The 20614-nt window shown below is 42.1% G+C and overlaps 2 long non-coding RNA genes across 2 annotated transcripts; one reads left to right on the top strand and one right to left on the bottom strand.

The window, feature by feature from the left end:
* Window positions 1-4474: 4474 nt before the first annotated feature.
* On the bottom strand, window positions 4475-19891 carry LOC129528310 (uncharacterized). The gene is made up of 2 exons (XR_008673546.2): window positions 19776-19891; window positions 4475-4869 (listed from the first exon to the last, which is right to left on the bottom strand). It is a non-coding gene; the product is annotated as an uncharacterized lncRNA (long non-coding RNA).
* On the top strand, window positions 10142-11166 carry LOC129528309 (uncharacterized). Its single transcript, XR_008673545.2, has 2 exons — window positions 10142-10407; window positions 10903-11166. It is a non-coding gene; the product is annotated as an uncharacterized lncRNA (long non-coding RNA).
* Window positions 19892-20614: the final 723 nt, after the last annotated feature.

Here is a 20614-nt window from a genome sequence, read left to right as displayed (position 1 = left end):
CACATGGTGGGAAAGGAATTGAGAGAGAGAGGAGGAGGTACCAGGCTCTTTTCTACAACCAGTTCTCATGTGAACTAAAAGTGAGAACTCACTCACTCCTGCAAGAAAGGCACCAAGACATTCATAAGGGACCTGTCCCCAGCATCCAAGTACCTTTCACCAGGCCCCACCTCCAACACTGGGGATAAAATTTCAACATGAGACTTGGCAGGGCCAAATAAATTATAACATATCCCAACCAGCTTGGTGGCAGGTGCCTGTAATCCCAGCTACTCGGGAGACTGAGGCAGGAGAATCGCTTGAACCCGAGGGGCAGAGGTTGCAGTGAGCCGAGATCACACCACTGCACTCCAGCCTGGACAACAGAGCGAGACTCTGTCTCAAAAACGACAACAAAAGAACAAAAAACAAACAAACAACAAAAAAAAATATCCCAACCATAATATTCAATTTCTCTTTACTTTGTTTTTCATTTATTAATTTGAGTTCAATGCTGCTTTCTCAGGTATTACTGCATAAAGTAGTCCATTATACTGATATTGTTTTGGCTAATATTTCTTTGCCCAGTTTTATTATCTTTTGAATATCAAAATTCTTTTATGTTAAAATGTTAATATCCTCAATATATTTTCTCTGATCTTGATTTATAATTTTCATAATTTTTTCACCTGGCCCTTCTGAGATCTCATGATCTTGATTCTTTTATTTTGTTCAGTTCCACTCTTAGCGTGGCAATTTCATTCTGTAATATGTCCTTTTTGTACAATAGATATTTTTCCTTTTCCTTGCCTTCAGAAATCTCAGAATTCTTAACGTTTTAAGTGGATAATTTCTATTTCTTTCTGCTTGCAAAGTGATGGCTGAAAATTTCATTCTGGTAGTTTTAAAAAATGGCCTCAAACTCTTCAAATCCCTTCCCATCAAGAGGTTGGTCTGTTTCTCTTCACCTTGAATCTTCGTGAGTTTCTGACTGCTTTGACCACTGAGTATGGTAGAAGTGATGCTGTGTGACTTCCAATGCTAGCTCATAAGAGGCTATACAGCTTTTGACTTGCTCACACATACACACAGTAGCCCTAAGCCGCCATATAAAACTATGACTACTCCAAAGTCACTATGCTGTGATGAAGTCCAATCTACATTGAGAGGCCATATGTAACTCTTGTCATTGACAGCATACACTTTACTGTGTCATTAAAGCACACACTTTACTGGTCATTATAGCACAGGGACCAGACATAAGTGGAGAAGCAACTAGGTGATTCAGGCCTAAGCCATAGGAGTCATGCCCAGCAATTTGTCTTCCCAGATGAAACTTCAGATTTCCAGTGATTTTAGCACTGTTGTCAAAAATCAATTGACCCTAGATGCATGGGTTTATTTCTGGACTCTCAATTTATTCCATTAATCTATATGTCCAGCCTGATGCCATTGCCACACTGTTTTGATACATACAGCTTTTTTTTTTTTTGTGACAGAGTCTCATTTTGTTGCCCCGGCTGGAGTGGAGTGGTGCGATCTCGGCTCACTACAATATCCACCTCCCAGGTTCAAGTGATTCTCCTGCCTCAGCCTCCTGAGTAGCTGGGATTACAGGCACCCACCATCACACCCAGCTAGTTTTTTCTATTTTTAGTAGAGATGGGGTTTCACCATGTTGGCCAGGCTGGTCTTGAACTCCTGACCTCAGGTGACCTGCCCACCTCGTCCTCCCAAAGTGCTGGGATTACAGGCATGAGCCACCACACCCGGCCTGCTAGTATTCTTTTTCTGAGTACTCTTTTCCTCTGCCTTCATGAAAATATCTTTCACATCACTAAAAACAAGGCTGTACCCAGGTTTGTATATAAAAGTATTTTCAAATTAATTAATTAATCAATTGAAACATTTATCAAGTGTTGCATCAATTTACTTAATCTTGAGGGTAATTAATTGCTTGAAAGGAATTATGATGTCTAATGTTTGCATAAAGTCTCTCATTATAGGATCTATTCTTGTTATATAATCAGACCCAGCTAAAGAGAAAGAAGGCAATTATCTCAGAAACTCTGCAGGAAACTTATTAAATGGGCTCATACCAATGAGGCAGAGAATTTAACTTCTGTCTTTTGACAATTTCAATGTACCACACAATTTTAATATTGAGACTACAACAGTGAAATGAATAAACTTGTGAAGAAATAAAGCCACCTGTGGGAACAGATATTTTACAAGGTGCAGCAAAAACTGCCTTAAATGAACAAGCAAATGTTGTTGGTACATGTTCTTCTAGAATAATGACATATACCTAAGTGTGAAAAGGCAATGCTGCAGCAAAAATTTGTGTTTCTCTAGTGTTCCTTCCATTCAGGTAATATAGGGGGAGGAGAGAAGGCTTGCTATGATTAGTTGACTCTATTCTTGCCTAACTGCTTAACACAGTATCTCCGTGTGGTGTCCTTGCTTGAGTACACATGTGTGGTTTCCTCCTGCCAATTTCTGAAAGCATTTGTAAGGTTTCAGTAACCTAGCCCTTAATGTACGAAAAATAATGACCAATTACTTACTTATTGAGCTCCACTGAATAAGTCTACTTATTGCAGACTAAGTGTCTACATTCCTTGTCTCTAATTCTGTCATCAATCTTATAAGACAGAGATTCACCCCGTATTACAGATGGGGAAACTGAGGCTCAGAAATGTTGCATTATCAGACCAAGGTTCCACATCTGACAAATGGTAAAGTCAGAATTTGAATGGAGGAGTCAGTTTCCCTGGCTCCAGTGCTTGTGTTTCATCTGTGACGTCATGATGCTGCCGCCCAGCTGCACTCCCAGACATCCCCTCGTTTCAGACTTTTAATGACTCTCAAATAGTCACTCTTAATTTGAATCTTTTCTGTTCATTCTAGATCTTTAATAATTCTGACTTTGAAAAAATATTAGGTAAATACACAGCTGCACCACACTTGTCCACCATCTGGAAAAAAAATGCCATGCTCTGAGAAATTTTAACGTAAGATTCTTAACACAGAAACACAATTTAATTGACATAATGAACTTCAAGAATAAAAAGATATTTGTGCAAGCTTTAAAGCAAGAAAGAAAAAATACCGTGCACAATAGAAAAATCAGGCTAGTCAAAAATTTCTTCACAGCAATATTTCTGCTCAATATTTTACTTGAAAGACTTCAAACTTGCAGAAAAATGGAATACTGCTACTACACAGAACACCAAGATTTACCAACTAATATTTTCCTCGTTTGTTTATCTCTATCTATGTATGGATTAATCACTTTTGTATTTTTGTATTCTCATTTTCTTTGAAAATTTTGTTCTCAACCATTTGAAGTTAGGATGCAAATATCACGACACTTCACATTTTTGTTGAAATGTTTCTACTTATGGGAAGATGAAATGTCCAACCCAAACAATGAATGAAAGATATCTTAAATTCTGACTACCTATAATGTGAGCTGGATGCCAGAGAGGCTCAGAGGTAATTGGAAATTAGAGCATTGGCCTCTTATTTAAACAATATAGGTGAATCAATGTAGGAGCTTTATGGTAGGAAATTTCTCCAATATTTAGTAATCAGAGATTTATAAGACTTGAAAGCATGAGTTAATCTATTCGAAGAAAAAGGAGTACATATATCAGTCAGAATTCCAGCAAAATGTGCAGATAGTATTTAGGGAAAGCAATAAGCAATAGTAGGTTCCCTACAGTTTGCAACACCAGGGAACTATTACTACATCTAGCCTGGAAGGCAATGTTTATGGAAACCTATTGAGAACAGCTGTATGGGAGAGGGCCATCTGAGAGGAGCTGCGAAATTTGCTAGGGTACTTGGTAACCCATAGAGAATTGACAGGGAAAGATCTGGGACAGTAAGCACCCTCCCTCATTCACCTCCCAGGACAGCAACCACCCTCCCTCATTCACCTCCCAGTCTCTAGGTCTCCTGGTGATCCTCCCCAGTGATTGAACCAGCTGTAAGCCAAAAGTCAAAGGCTACTCATGAAACAGTCCACAAAGGTCAGCCCTCTGAGGCAGAGAGTGCGGTAGCAAAAGGTAAACAGTGCATTTGTTGGACAAAAATGAAAGACAAAATTGTTAGACAAAATTATCTGCATATACTTTCTACCTACCATTCCCATTTTGGTAGAATAATTTTTACAACACAGACATAGTTACATACACAAAAACAATTGTAACTGAGTACTATATATAGGTTACATAATTATATTTATAATATAAAGCTATTGTAATATAAAACAGTTGTAATACAAATCTGATTATAACATAAATAGACTTTGCTATTTTGAATAGTACTGCAATAAACATAGGAGTACAGGTGTCTTTTTGATAGAATGATTTCTTTTCCTTTGAGTAGATGCCCAGTAGTGGGACTGCTGGGTCAAATGGTAGTTCTATTTTTAGTTCTTGGTAAAATGTCCAATGTGTGGTAAGTCAATACACCAAGACACAAAGAATTGCAGCAGAGAAAGAGGTTTAATCACAAGGCAGCCAAACAAGGAGACTGGAGGAAACCTCAAATCCACCTCCTCAAGGAGTTTAGGATCTAGGGATTCTAAGGGGTTTGGATGGTTAGTGGGCCAAGGTATAAGGATCACTGATTGGTTGAAGAATGAAGGGTGACGTCATGGAACTAAAGAAATTGCATTCTTGCATTGAGTCAGTTCTCCTTTTGGTGTCTTCAGACTGGTGGGCATGAGCTGTCCTGCTAGAATTCAGGATCTGGGCCGGGCATGGTGGCTCATGCCACCATGACAGAGATTCATCCCAGCACTTTCGGAGGCCAAGGCAAGAGGATCTCTTGAAGCCAAGAGTTCAAGAGCAGCCTGGGCAACAGAACAAGATTCTGTTCCTACAAAAATAAAATAAAGTTAGTTGGGTGCGGTGGTAAGCACCTATAGTCCCAGCTACTTGGGAGGCTGAGGTGGAAAGATCACTTGAGCCCAGAAGTTTAGAGGCTGCAGTGAACTGTGATCACGCCACTGTACTCCAGCCTGAGTGACAGAGCAACATCTTGTCTCTAAAAATAATAATAATACAATTTTTAAAAAAGAATTCAGAATCTGAAAAACATCTTGAATGGAAAGTTTCAGACTTCTAACGCTAAAGATGCTATCTATAGGAACAATGAGGAAGTTCATGGTCTGTGTTCTGGCCTACGTGACTTTCGGTTAGTTAGCAATTACAGCGAAGTGGGCCAAAGTGTAGCCTGATTAATGCTTGATTGCCCTTCAGCCCAAAACCTGGCATGTTATTATGAGGATGGTTTCAAGAAGACAGAATGAGAGAGGAAAAACTAAAATGTAAGAATAAAATAAAGCAACTGAGAGAATACTAACGTGAGAATATTAAAAAGAATTTGGAAATGCCAATTTACAGAAATAACAGCCTTAAGAGTGGATACACATCAGTCATAGCCTTATATGTTGGTAAAAATATGCATCAGTATATGATACAATATGCAGAAAAGAACTAGCAAAGCAGACCTGAGACTGCTATTCTTAGAAAGGCCTGCTTGCAAAGTTGGCCCTTGGCTGACATCTGGGAACTTAACTGGTAAACAGGTACCTACACTGATATAAAACTTTCCCTTGGTCGGGCACAGTCGTTCATGCCTGTAATCCTATAACCTTGGGAGGCTGAGGCAGGAGGACTGCTTGAGGTCAGAAGTTCAGAAGTTCTAGGCAATATAGCAACACTCCGTCTCTACAAAAATATTTTATAAATTGGTCAGGTGTGGTGGCACACATCTGTAGTCCTAGCTACTATGAGGCTGAGGCAGGAGGATTGCTTGAGCCTGGGAGTTTAACGCTGCAGTGAGTTCTGATCAAACCCCTACACTCCAGCCTGGGTGACAGAGCAAGACCCTGCCTCTAAAAAAGTAAAATAAAATAAAACAGTTTCCCTAAATGATAAGGGTGGCTCACTGTGCCTAGACTGTGTGGACAGTATGGTTTATGCTGAACAACTGCTTTCCATCTGGGTATCTGGAATCATGGTACATGGTAGGCAGGGAATGCCTATATGTCCAGCTCCCAGTAAAAGCCTTAGGGACAGTCTCTAATGACACCCCGATAACATATCACACATTGTCACACTCATTGCTAGAGGAAGTATGTCTTGTGCAACTCCACTGGGAGAGAACTCTTGGAAACTTGTGCCTGTGGTCCTTTGGACTTTGCCTCATGTGCCTTTTACCTTTGCTCATTTTGCCTTGTATCTTTTCATTGCAGCAAATCTTAGCCATGATTATGACTATGTGCTAAGTCATGTGTGCCCTTCTGGCAAATCATCAAAACCGGAGCTGGCCTTAGGAAGCCCCAACACACGCAGATATTGATTTTGTCTGTGCTCTAGAGTTCTGTGTTCAACCTCAAGTTAGCATGAAGGAACTATAGTGCGATTTTGTAATTGAATTCTAGATATTAGCTTCAGTCTTACCCCTGGCAAGAAGTACCTTGAAAGTTTCTGTCCTAGAGGTCTTTGGTAGATTTGTGTTCTCCTCTCCTGCCGCTGTGGTCCCCACTTGAGCTGAGGCGCGATTCTTAGTTCCTTGTTCTGCATTGCCTGTTCTCATGCCTGGAATTCTAAACCTTGGAGCGTAATTGCATTTTTAAATCTATGTCCTGATCCAGGTCCACTGTGACCCTCAGCTTTCAAAACCCTGGTCTTCACCATGCCCAGTCAATGCTATGGCTGCTCCATTAGCTTTTTCATCTAGTTTCTCCCGTCCTGAGTTTCCCTGAGCCTATGCCCTAACTTCAGCCCAAGGCTAATTTCAGCACTCAGAGTAGGAAGATTTATTATTAATATCGAATTTATTACTACTGGCTGTACAGCCTGGCAAAGGACTTAGGCTCCTGAGTCTAAACTGCTTAAACTGAACATGAATAATATAACCTTTCTTCTGTTTGCCTAATAAGGCACTTGTGAGGGTCAAATAAGATGTTTTTTTATTTTGTGAGACAGTCTCACTCTGTCGCCCCGGCTGGAGTGCAGTGGCACAATCTCGGCTCACTGCAACCTCCGCCTCCCAGGTTCAAGCGATTCTCTTGTCTCTGCCTCCCAAGTAGCTGGGATTACAGGCGTGCAACACCACGCCTGGCTAATTTTTGTATTTTTAGTAGAGACAGGGTTTCACCATATTGGCCAGGCTGGTCTCGAACTCCTGACCCACCTGCCTTGGCCTCCCAAAGTGCTGGGATTACAGGCATAAGCCACTGTACCCAGCCAGATTTTATATGTGTAAGTACTTATCAACTATGGAGCACTACACAGTTACACATTTCACGTATTATGATTATTGTCATCATCTCCAAGCTATACCTACAGATAGAGTCACACAAATTTGACTTTTCTAAAAAGTCCTTACTAACCTTTCTCTAGGCCAACCACAAAAAAATCAAGCACTGGAATTGTCATACAAGACTTTAAAGCAGCCATGTAATCATCTTCCACAAGGTAAAGGTGAATGCCCTTGAAATGAATGGAAAATCAGAAATTCTCCACAGATGAAAAAGGCCCAAATAGAAACTTCAGAATTGAAAAATACAAAAACGTAATTAACATAAAACTGAGTGACATGGTTTGGGTTTGTTCCCACCCAAATCTCAACTAGAATTGTATCTCCCAGAATTCCTACGTGTTGTGGGAGGGACCCAATGGGAGGTAATTGAATCATGGGGGCAGTCTTTCCCATGCTATTCTCGTGATAGTGAATAAGTCTCAAGAGATCTCATGGGTTTATCAGGCGGTTCCGCTTTTGCTGCTTCTTCATTTTCTCCTGCTGCCGCCATGTAAGAAATGCCTTTTGCCTCCCGCCATGATTCTGAGGCCCCCCCAAGCCGTGTGGAAATGTAAGTCCAATTAAACCTCTTTTTCTTCCCAGTCTCGGGTATGTCTTTATCAGCAACGTGAATATGGACTAAAACACTGAGTCACTGTGTTAGCTCAATAGCGGAATGGAGATGACAGAGGAAGAAGTTGGAGAATTTAAAAATAGGTCAACACAAATTATACAATCTGAAAAATAGAGAAAAATAAGACTGAAAAGCAATGAAGCCAGGCACAGTGGAATGCCTATAGTCCTAACTACTTGGAAGGTTGAGGTAGGAGGATCACTTGAACCTAGAAAAAGTCAACACCAGCCTGGGCAAGATCCTGTCTCTATCTCAGAGACAGAGACAGAGAGAGAGAGAGACAAAAGAAAAGCAGTGGACAGAGCTTTGAAAACTTTTTGAACAATATAAAAAATCCAAGTTAACCAGGCATGATGATAGCTCACACCTGTAATCCCAGCACTTTGCAATACCAAGGTAGGAAAATCACTTGAGCCCAGGAGTTCAAGACCAGCCTGGGCAACATAGTGAGATCCTGTCTTTACAAAAATTAAAAATTAAAAAAAATATAGCCAGACATGGCAGCATGCACCTGTAGTCTCAGCTACCCAGAAGACTGAGATAGGGGGACCACTTGAGCCCAGAAGGTCAAGGCTGAAATAAGCTTTGATGGCACCACTGTACTTCAGCCTGGGCAACAGAGAGAGAGAGACCCTGTAAATAAATAAATAAATACATACATACATACATGAAAAAATTAACTTCTATATAATTGGAGTCTCAGAAGAAGAAAATGACATCAGTGCGCAAAAAAAAAATATTTGGAAAAAATGGCTAGAATGTCTCAAATTTAGTGAAATACATAAATTTACATACTCAAGAAGCTCAATGAACCCCAAACGGGCTCAAAGATAGACTAAAAAAAGAAAACCATACCCAAACATGTTGTAATTAAACCACTGAAACCAAACGTAAAGGAAAATTACTGAAAGCAGCCAAAGGAAAACAACACATATAGGGGTACAATTATTGCAGGCCAAAAGAGTGAGGGTCGTGATCAACTCAGTATACCACTGGAGGCTATATGAGTAAACAGCGAACTGTTCTCATAAATGCAGAATGTTGGCAAACTGTCAAACTGCGTCTGCCACCCAGAAGGAATGCTGAGGGCAGTCACACCCCAAGCGCAGTGTTTCCTGTGATTAGGTACATCTGAAGCCTGTTAGTAATAATATGAACCTGTGATCAGTTAAGCAGCTAACCAATCGTTACCTCCTCTTCCTTGCTTTTTCTACCCAATAAATACGAAGGGCTGTAGAAGCTCAGGGGCTGCCTTTGCTCACTAGAAGCAGGGAGCTCTCTTCTTCTTCCTCTGGCCCCTTCCTTTAAAACAGTTTCTGTTGTCTTAAGTTTTCATTTCTATGTTCGTCCCTTCATTCACTCTTGTAATGACGGTCTCAAGTAGTGACAGTAGTAACTGCCCCACTGACGGTCTCAAGTAGTAACCGTGGCAGTCTGTCACATGCAATGATTGAAATGCAGACTTTTCCTTAGTAACCAGAGAGTGAAAAAAAATTTTTTTCCAAGGGCTTAAAACTGACCAAAGGTACTGTTTTCTGTTTAAAGAAGAGATTAATAAAAATAAAAATAGCTGCTTCACAGTAGAAAATTTCTCATTTTTGTTCATGAAATCACCACTAATAGAAAAACGTAGAGTGGAAGAAAGCAGAATTGGGCAGAGTGAGATGTTGAACTGCCATAGCCGTTCGACATGAGATGTTGAAATCCACCGCCCAGCACATGGAGCTCTGAAGCTGGGACAACCTGCAAGAATTGACCAGGATTGAGGCAATCAGGAAAGGCTTTATACTCCATGTCACTGATCCGTCATTGGATGTGAACTGTCCGGGAAACGGGCGTGACCTTCAGTGTGTAACTCTCTTTGGCTTAGGCAACTCAGAAGAGGACTTACAATTGAAGGCTTTCTGCTAGCAACGCTTTCTGCTAGCAACACTCCCTGCAACTGGAGGAACACATTCTTGAGTCTGGAAGTAGAACCGGGTGCCCCACAGCATCCGTTATTCCTACACATTACACTGGTAAATTATTTATCCTTCAGAAGGTGCTGTCTGGATTTGCACTCCTCTGTTATTAATGGCACTTTTTAAAAACTGAAATTGTTTTATGTTATGTAATTTCTCCAACCACACGGTGAGTGTCTCATGAGAAAGAATGTTGTATTCACCACCACCTGTTTCCTCAGAGTCTCCACTTTTCGGGCTGAACCCGAGAGCCAGCGTGCAGCGCAGCTGGGGGCGTGACCGACATGAGATGAAAACTGCGCAGACTCAGCAACTCATCCCCAATAGGAGGGCGAGAGCCCCAGCGTCCTCGGTTTCCATAGTGACAGAGCCTACTTCTGGTCTCTAACCGCCACGGTTTCCCTTCTTAGCTCCGGGCGCACCCAGGAAAGACAAAAATACGCATAAGGCCAGCCGTTTGACCCCTTGCAGCAGAAGATAAAGGGCTCCACTCTAAACGTGGTGATCCTGGTAAACGCAGGAGTTGGGGGAGCGGGCAAGACCCTGAGATTTTTCCGGCTTTACCCGCCCCCAGGCCTAGCCCACCCACCTAGACCGCGATCAGCCCTCCCTTTATAAGGGGAGTGTGCTCTGGTATAAGACTTGTTAGGTGATTAAATGTAAAGAAAACCTGTTAACCACCTACCCTACCTTCAAGAAACATCCCCCACTAGCCAGCTTTAATACATAAATTATGTCTCTGGAAAATTGTCACTTGGGGTCTTGAAGGCCCATTAGTCTACAAGTCACCCAGGAGGTCTGTCCCCTTGTGAAGGGGTGTGTATGTCCCAAGAGGGACACAGGGCTGGGAGGCAGAAGATCTGGGCTCTGAACTGGCCATTACCCAGCTTTGTGATCCGAAACTCGCTCTGCTCCTCTGAAGAGTGGTTTGTGGAATGCGATGGAGCTGTGGGCTTCTCTCAAGCCTCTGTCTCTCAGCCTTCTAAGACTGCATTTCGTTATCAGTTCACCCCTGGGAGCTGCTTGGCAGAACTGGCCCTACACACCGGGAAACTGGAGGAAGGATGAAAGACTGGAAGGACTGTGGTTGTGGAGGAGACCAAAGGAATGCCGCCCGCGGTAGAATGTTGGCAGGTCTTGCATAGCGCTACAGACACAACATGTGGTGGCCTAAGCACCCTAATTTCTTTGTTTCTGCCTAGCCAGTATAACAGTCCAGAAAACCTCCTTTCCTTTAGGAAATAAATACTCAGGGATATTAAAATCGAATTCAGAAAAGAATTGGCTCATGCATGAAACTATTATAGACTAACACAATATCTCTAGGTCCCAGAACATTAGAACCTGGAGCTAGTAAACAATCTGGTGTGTGCAGACTGCAGGCTTCAAGGCAGTGTTTATAGATAGACTTGACAAGCAACAAAAACAGATCTATTTTGATTGGATTCTGTATTCAAACTTAAAGATCCTCTTCCAACCCAGAGATTGGACTTCAGGGCTCCAGAAAATTCAGTTTAAAACTATGACTTAAACAATGCTATTAACTTGATCTATAGGCCGTTATGTATCATTGTATCGTATATAATTATATAATACACACACACACACACACACACACACACACACACTCTATCTATTAGAATATCCCCACCCAACAAAGAGCAGAATACACATTATTTTCAAGTACACATAGAGCATTGATAAAGATACATTGCATTTTAAGCCATAAAACACACCTTAACAAATTATTAAAAATTGAAACTATACAAAATATTTTCTCTAAACATAAAATAGTTAAACTAAAAATAACAGATGTCTGAAAAACTACTTGATATTTGAGATTTAAACAGCATACTTCTAAATAACCCATGAATCCAAGCAGAAGTAGATGTCAATTGGTAAATATTTTGAACTAAATGAAAGTGAAGAGTTCAAAATTTGTGGGATGCAGCTAAAATGGTGCTTAGAAAGACATTGATTAGAAAAGGTCTCAAAATTAGTGATAAACCACCTTAATAAACTTGAAAGAGAAGAGCAAATAAAATACAAAACAAGCAGAAGAAAGGGAATAATAATAAAATTGAAAATAGAAATACAATAAAGAAAAATAAAAAACTCATTCTTTTAAAATATCAATCAATAAGCCTCTAGTCATACTGACAAAAAAGAGAAGACAAAAATTACCAATATCAGGGTCACTGAAGAACCTACAAGTACTACAAGGATATTGCAAGAGTATTACAAATAATTATATGCCTATTAATTAGACAATGTAGATGAATTGGACACATTTTTTAAAAGGCAAAAACTACCAAATTTTATTGAAGAAATAGCTAAACCTAAATAGTCCTATATATGTTAAGAAAATTAAATTTACATTTAAAATCCTTCTCCACTAAAAAACAATAAAGACTCCAGATCCAATTGGCTTCACTGGCAAATTCTATAAAACCTTTTAAAAATAAATAATACCAACTCTACATAAACTGTCTAAAAAATATAAAGGAAAATAACTCTGTCTGATGCATTTTATGAAGGCAGTATTACTCTGATACCAAAACCAGGAAAAGAAATTACAAGTAAAGAAACTTAATATCTCTCATGAACATAGCTGCAAAAATCCTAAATGAAATATTAACATATCAAATCCAGCAGTATAACAAGAAAAGGTTTTAAGTAGTGATTAGTTGGGATTTAGTCTGGGAATGCAAATCTAGTTCATTATTGAAAATGTATCTATGTAATTCACCATATCAGTAGATGAATGATCATCTCAGCAGATTCAAAAAGAGCATTTGAAAAACTTCAATATCTGATTGTAAGAAAAAGGGGACATTGGTAAACTGAAAAAGGGCTGCTATAAAAAACCTATAGCTAACAGCATACTTGATGACTGAATTCTTTCTTATCAGGCCAGGAAACAGGTAGGAGTGTATACTCTCATCACCTATGTTAACCATTGTACTGGAAGTCTTAGCCAATGCCATAAGGCAAGAAAAAATAAAAGGCATAAAATTGGTGAGGAAGAAATAAAACTATCTATCCTTAGATAACATGATTGTCTACATAGAAAATTGCAATAAAATTTTTAAAATCTAGAATAATTGAGTTTAACAAGGTTGTAGAATGCAAGGGCACGATACAAAAATCAATTGAATTTCTATAAGCAATGAATATATGAAAATCAAGATTTTAAATAGAAATCTTTAACAAAATATGAAAATTTTAGACATATATATATACACACACACCAATATATATGCTAGTTCTGTATGCTGAAAACAAAAAAGTGAAGAAAAATTAAAGCAAACCTAAATAAGTGGAGATATATAGCATGTTTATAGATTGAAAAACTCAGTTTGGCCAGCCACAGTGGCTCACGTCTGTAATCCTAGCACTCTGGGAAGCCAAGGTGGGTGTATTACCTGAGGTCAGGAGTTTGAGACCAGCCTGGCCAACATGGTGAAACCCCATCTCTACTAAAATACAAAAAGAGCACTTACAAAATTGAAAATAGAAATACAATAAAGAAAAAAACAAAAATACAAAAATTAGCTGGATGTGGTGGCATGTGCCTGTAATCCCAGCTACTCAGGAGGCTGAGGCAGGAGAATCGCTTGAACCCAGGAGGTGGAGGTTGTAGTGAGCTGAGATTGTGTCATTGCACTCCAGCCTGGGCAAAAGAACAAGACTGTGTCTCAAAAAAAAAAAAAAAAAAGAAAGAAAAAAGAAAGAAAAACTCAGTCTTGTTAAGAGGTCAATTCTCCTTACACTATCATTTCGATGCAATTTCAATCAAAATCATGGCAAGACATTTTATAGAAAATTGATATGGAAAGGCAAAGGAATGAAAAAACAGTTTTGAAAAAGAATAAAGTTGAAGAAGGCTTGCACTATCTGATTTCAAGGCTTCTTATAAAGCTACAGTAATCAAGAGTGTGTGGTTTTAGACAAAATTAGAATAGAGGATCACAGTAGAGAATCCATAAACAAATACACTTATATATGTTCACAAACATACAAAGGTAGTTCAATGGAGAAAGCAGTTTCTTCAACAAATAACTGAAGTAGTGAAATAGTGCTGGAGCCACTAGATCCATAGGCAAAATGATATCATTTGTGGCCAGGAGTTTGAGATCAGTCTGGACAAAATAGTGAGACCCTATCTTCACCAAAAAAACACCAAGTGTGGTGGCGTCCACCTGTAGTCGCAGCTACTCAGGAGGCAGAGCTGTGAGGATGGCTTGAGCTCAGGAGGCCAAGGCTGTAGTGAGATATGATTATGCCACTGCACTCCAGCCTGGGCAACAGAGCAAGACCATCTCAAAAAAATTGTAAACAAATATTTCTAGCAGCTTTATTCCTAACCACCACAACGTAGAAACAACGTAATTGTCCTTCAATAGGTAAATAGATAAACAAAATATAGTACATCCATGCAAAGAACTACAACTCCGCTATTAAAATGAAGAAACTACTGATACAAGCAACAACATGGGCTTCAAAAGCATTCATCCAAGTGAAAGGAGCCTATGTAAAAAAAAAAATCCTTTTATATGATATTTTGGAAAAGGCAAAATTATAAGAACAGAAAATAGACCTGTGGTTTCCAGGTGCTAAGGATGAGGGACAGGTTGACTAAAATGGGGCGGCACATAAGAATCACTGAGGATGATAAGAGAGTTCTGTGTCTTGAGTGGGGTGGTTGTTACATAACTATGAATATTTGTATGCTAATATAAGTAGATTTCATGTAAACTAAAATAAATGAACTATAAAATACATTTAGTTCTGACCATGGATGTAATGAATTCCTATCATGTCACTTCTGCATCTGTTTTGAAAGTAGGTTTAACTTTCTCATTCCAGAAGCTGGCTTAGTCACCCTGGACACAGTTTCCAGCTTTCTGCCTATTCCTAGTTTCTCAATGTTCTTAATCCACATATCTACCTTATACAACTGGCTCTTGGTTACCACCTCTCCACAAGGCAGCTAGATACAACCCACTAGACTGGCCCAAGTGGCCCCACTGACCCCACATGCCACACAGACTACACAGATATGCCACAGTGACTTCTCAGTCACAGCATGACCCCAGGGGATGCATGCCTGCTTGCTCTAAACCCACCACTTAGAACTCTCTGAAGGAGACCTGCTTGGGTAACAACACCCTGGACCCCAAACAAAGGCCTTAGCCCATGGGTTCATCTTTCTGTCTGGCCCCCGGTTGAGCATATTGTACCTGCAACCTTCCTACTGGCCCTCATTTTTACTCTTCGCATCTTTGGTGCTGTAAGAAAATGCTTCTGCTATTTCATGGGTTTTGTTGCCTCTGTCCATTCTACTGGCACACTTGAACCTGACTTTTCTCTTGGTCAGAGCTCTCCTAGATTGGCTATCTTGGTAGAAATAAACTGGACACAGGTCAGACAAGAGCCACAAGAGCATCTGCCAACATAAACAAGTTTCCTGTGAGATGGACACTTGGACACGCAGGGCCCGACTTCTGGGGGCTCCTTGGTAGGATGCAGGGCTCTCATTAGAGTCCCCATGCGGTCCCTCTTGTGGAGACACAGGCAGGAGGGACCCCATGGGGACTCTAATGGCAGCTGAGGGGCACAGCAGGAGCTGCGGGGTCTGCGGGGGGCCAACCGTGGTCGCCACCCTTTCCCGCCCGCTCTGAAAGGGGCGCTTCTGCCTGCCCACCCCCATTTTAAGCCAGTACAATAAATAGCAAAATAGCAAGGATCTTTCCCTACGTGCTATGAAAGGCCCAACCGTGAGCTCCTGGAGCGCTCCTGGAGGGAGTGGAGATCTAACCAGACCTTTATGACTATTATAAGGCACAAAGAAACGTATAAACTGAAGCTGTATTAAGACCTGCGACTTTTCCAAGAGGAAAGGCATTAGACGGCCTTTCAGGCAGAACCCAATAAATATCCAGCCAGAGAGACCGAGGTTGATCTGAGGATCGCACAGATTCAGCTTCTCAGTGCCAAGAGGAAGTGGCTAGACACTTAGGCATTGGATCATCCACCTGGATAAAAAAGTAGCATGTGAAAGGCACACTGTAAACGTACATGACCAAATTCCCCAGAGACGACAGGTGCAGTGCCTCAGGTCTGTAATCTCAGCACTTTGGGAGGCCGAGGTGGGAGGACTGCTTGAGCCCAGGAGCTCAAGACCAGCCTGGGCAACATAGTGAGACCCTGCCTCTAAATAAAAAAAATTCCCTGGACCCCCACTAAGGCAGTATTATGGTTTATGGCCATTCTCCAAAGACAGACCTCAAGACCAAATTAGAGAGGAATACAATGAGATAGTGGTTTCATCTTTCTCGATACAAGGCAGCAGTGTTAGACACACAAGAGGGATTTTTGACTTTCAATGTAAGCACAGCTCATACACTGATGCGTAGGGAGGGTTGGCAAAAGGCTCAGAAAATCAAGTGTGAGTTGGGGCCAAGTTGGGAAGGTTTTGTCCACATCTGGGAAAGATGTCAACAAGGGAGAACCTGAGGTATCTGTGGGACCAAGAGATAGTCTCCTGGGCACAGATACAGCGATAGAAAGGCTGGTAGAGCCGTCACAGTGTAAATAAGGAAGCTGACATTTCCAGAAATAACTATGGGAGAGCGGATCTAAGAGATATAAACACAGGAAAGACAAATGAATGTTTTAAAAATTCAATTTATGAAGTTCAGGAAAACAGATGACAGGGACCTATTTTTCCGCCAAGACAAGAGGAAAAGATCAAGTCCAACTGTCTTCCCACCAAGAGCCATCTACGTTGTCCCTACTGTCAGACTAAGGGACACACCTAAAGCCGATTAGCAAAGTACTTGCTGGTGCTCAGTAGGTGGTCAGTGACTAGATCTGCTGTAGTTTTCAGTCCTATACATGCCAGTGGCTGTCTTACTTGGCAACTAAGTAAAGCACTTCCTGGCAGCAACTTTTATTTGTGTTATTTTACACAATCCATGAAAGGTTTACCATGGTCCTTGCGTTGCTCACTCCTATAAATAACATAGTATGTTCCAAAAACGAGATCTGGACACCCAAAAAACCAAGATCTGGCCCAAAGATTCTTCCTGATAGGCTAAGGCAGGGGTTTCTGCAGTGCTGAGTTACCTTATTAAGGAAGAGTTGTAAGTAATCTTAAAATACTATAGTGATTGAAAAAAATCATTGCCTTCCCTCTTCTCTCATTTTTGTTAAAGGAAAATATTTATTCAAATGAAAACAGAAGCCTTGACATATGTTGTTCTTTGTAGTGTTACAAATTACTTCTCAAAAAACAAACCCTTTTATATAAATAAGCAAAAATAAATACATATGTTATAAATTCATATTGAATTACATCTAATAACATGCTTACGAACAAAGGTTTTATGGTCATTTTTTTAATCCAAACAAAAACACTGCTGATATCAAAGTAAAACACTAAAAACTATTGCAAACTATTTCAAACGAATTACACAAAAATTATTTTTTGTCTGTTTGTTTTCACACAATTTCCTGGTATGCTTGAGACCAATAGAAGTTGGAACAATTATAGTTTTTTTAAAAAAATAGTTTTAAAAATTAAAAAAAATAAAGCAAAGCTAAGACATAACTTGGAAGCCTAGAATAAGCGTTCTGAAGTTGGAAACATTTGTTTTATCTTCCTAAACCTAAAGAAAGGGTCAGTCAGGGGACACATCAGGGGGACAAAGTAATATCACAGTGTGGGTGACAATTTGACACAAAGTGACAATAAATTTTATTCAGCTGTGGTGTGAAAAGTGGTGTCTGGGAAAGAATAGCAATAAACATGCTTCAGCCTCCAGCAGAAGGTCTCCCCGCTTGTGAACCTGCAAACCTGCTATCTTCCTCCTATCTCAGCACTCAAGGGCCACAGAGAGTAGAAGGGATAGGGGCTGACTTGAAACCACCTTTGCAAGAATCATAACTGAGAAAATTATGACAGTCAAAGAGATATGACCTAACTGACTTCATCCTGCTTCTAACCTCCAAGCTGTCCTTGTTCATTCCTGGGTGTATGTGGAACTAACTTTGGGAGGAATTTAGATTATAGTTTAGGTTTGAAACAAATGCCAAAACAGCTCTTTCCCAAAACAAGCCCCCTTCTTGCCTGGGGACTAGACTGCCTTTGCAGGTCTAACAAATTAGCGACAAGATTAGAAATTACGGTTTAGGAGTCACTTGCAAAACCTGAGATCACTGCTTGAGATATTTTTGCAGACCCTACATTCCTATGTACCAGTTGACACCACTCAGATCGATAAACTGGCTCTTCTGGTCTTGTAACCCGCCCCCCACTCCGCCACCACCCTCCCAATGAACTCAGCACAAGAGAACAGCTTCAACTCCCTGTGATCTCATCTTTGACCTGACCAATCAGCACCTCCCACTTTCTGACCCTCTACCCACCAATTTATCCTTAAAAACCCCATCCCTGAATTTCTGGGGAGATTGATTTTGAGTAATAAAATTGCATCTCCCATGTGGTGTGACTGGCCTCATGTCAGACTTTTTTTTTTTTTTTTCCTTTTTTCTTTGTTTTTTTGAGACAGGGTCTGGCTCTGTGGCCCAGGCTGGAGTGCAGTGGTGCAATCACTGCTCATGGCAGCCTGAATCTCCTGGGCTGGAGCAGTCCTCCTGCCTCAGTCCTCCGGGAGCTGGGACTATAGGCCGCACTACCACACCCGGCTAATTTTTATATTTTTGTAGAGATGGGTTTCACCATGTTGCCCAGGCTGGTCTGGAACTCCTGGGCTCAAGGGATTCTCCCAATTCCGCCTCCCTAAGTGCTGGGATTACAGGCATGAGCCACCCCACTGGCCTAAATTGTTTCTTTACTGCAATGCCCTGGTCTTTATTTGTGCAGCATACCCATTGGGAGGTTACAGACTCAGTCAGATAATCGAGGAAAGGGGCTTAGGTCGCCTGCCCCAAGAGCCCCGTGACTCTGGCTCTCAGCTGTGCCACAGCCTCCAGTTGGCTCAAGTGGCAGGTTTCTTAGCCTTGTGCTCCAGGTTGTGTCAAGTTTCATGAGGCCCCTGACATTCTCACTGCTTTCAACCTGTGGCTTCCCCGGGCTGTGCTCCTCGTCCCTCCTGTCCCCAGGTGTGGGCTTGTAGGATCTAGCCATGCGATCTGTCGCCACCCGCCCCGCCCCCCCCACCCCCACCCCCAACGCCCGCCGTGGAGACAAAGTGTCTAGTCCCTCCAGGGCAGGAGCGGCTTGGCCGCGGGTTTTTCCTGCCGCCGATCCAGCTTTCCCCGCGACGGTGAAGGGCCGCGGGGCTCCGCCGAGGGCCACCCAGGGCTGTGGGGCTTCCCGGAATGGTGCGGACTCGGGGACAGCCCGCGCCGCGACCAGGCCCCTAGTGCTCCAGGTGCGCGCCGGCCGCCTGGACGCGGGGTTCTGATCCTCCCAAAAGCGGGTCAGAGGTTGGACACACTCCACCAGGCCAACCGACCCCACGCAGGGCCCGACTTCTGGGGGCTCCTTGGTAGGATGCAGGGCTCTCATTAGAGTCCCCATGGGGTCCCTCTTGTGGAGACACAGGCAGGAGGGACCCCATGGGGACTCCAATGGCAGCTGAGGGGCACAGCAGGAGCTGCGGGGTCTGCGGGGGGCCAACCGTGGTCGCCGCCCTTTCCCGCCCGCTCCGAGAGGGGCGCTCCTGCCTGCCCACCCCCATTTTAAGCCAATACAATAAATAGCAAAATAGCAAGGATCTTTCCCTAAGTGCTACGAAAGGCCCAACCGTGAGCTCCTGGAGCGCTCCTCGAGGGAGTGGAGAGCTAACCAGACCTTTATGACTATTATAAGGCACAAAGAAACGTATAAACTGAAGCTGTATTAAGACCTGCAACTTTTCCAAGAGGAAAGGCGTTAGACGGCCTTTCAGGCAGAACCCGATAAATATCCAGCCAGAGAGACCGAGGTTGATCTGAGTATCGCGCTGATTCAGCTTCTCAGTGCCAAGAGGAAGTGGCTAGTTTCAGCGTCCACGGTTCCCATGGTGACTCTCCTCACTTCCGGCCGGGCGCAAACGCACCCCTAGCCACCCGCCCTAATAACGCGGATAGCCCGTGACAACCAGAATGCAATATCCCTAAAGCCTCTGCAGTCCCTGCGATTGTGGGATCCTGACTATGTGGCAGCGGCTGCCCGTGCCAGAGGCCCCGAAAATGTAAAGACAGCTTTTTGGCTTTGCAGGGTGTGGCAAGGTGAAGGGTCTGGTACTCCCTCTTGGGGATCGTGGAGCGTTGGGGGTGGGTGTGGAGAAGGAGGCTTGGGGAGGAAGGGAGTTAGTGACCTGGGCCCAAGACCCTAGAGACTTGTCCAGCTGCCCCCACTCCCAGGCCCAACCAGCCCAGCCCTACTGGACTGGCAGTCAGGGCTCACTTTAAGAGGAAAGGGTGACATCCCATGTTACTAAGTCAGACTTAATATTATTAAGGTGGCAATACTCCTGAAATTGTTCTACGCATTCAACGCAACTCCTGTCTCCAAGCTGACTGTTTTGCAAAATTAGACAAGCCGATCCTCAAATTTACATGGAAATTTAAGGGACCCAAAATAGCCAAAATAATATTGAAAAAGAACAAAGTTGGAGGACTCACATTTCCCAGTTTCAAAATTCTACAAAGCCACAGTAATCAAGACATACAGATAGTTCTGGCATAAGGATAGACATATAAA

This window comes from Gorilla gorilla, chromosome 17, assembly GCF_029281585.2.
Source record: "Gorilla gorilla gorilla isolate KB3781 chromosome 17, NHGRI_mGorGor1-v2.1_pri, whole genome shotgun sequence".
Lineage (NCBI taxonomy): Eukaryota > Metazoa > Chordata > Mammalia > Primates > Hominidae > Gorilla > Gorilla gorilla.
Note: the sequence above shows the minus strand (reverse complement) of the source record. Positions and strands in the feature narration are given on the sequence as shown.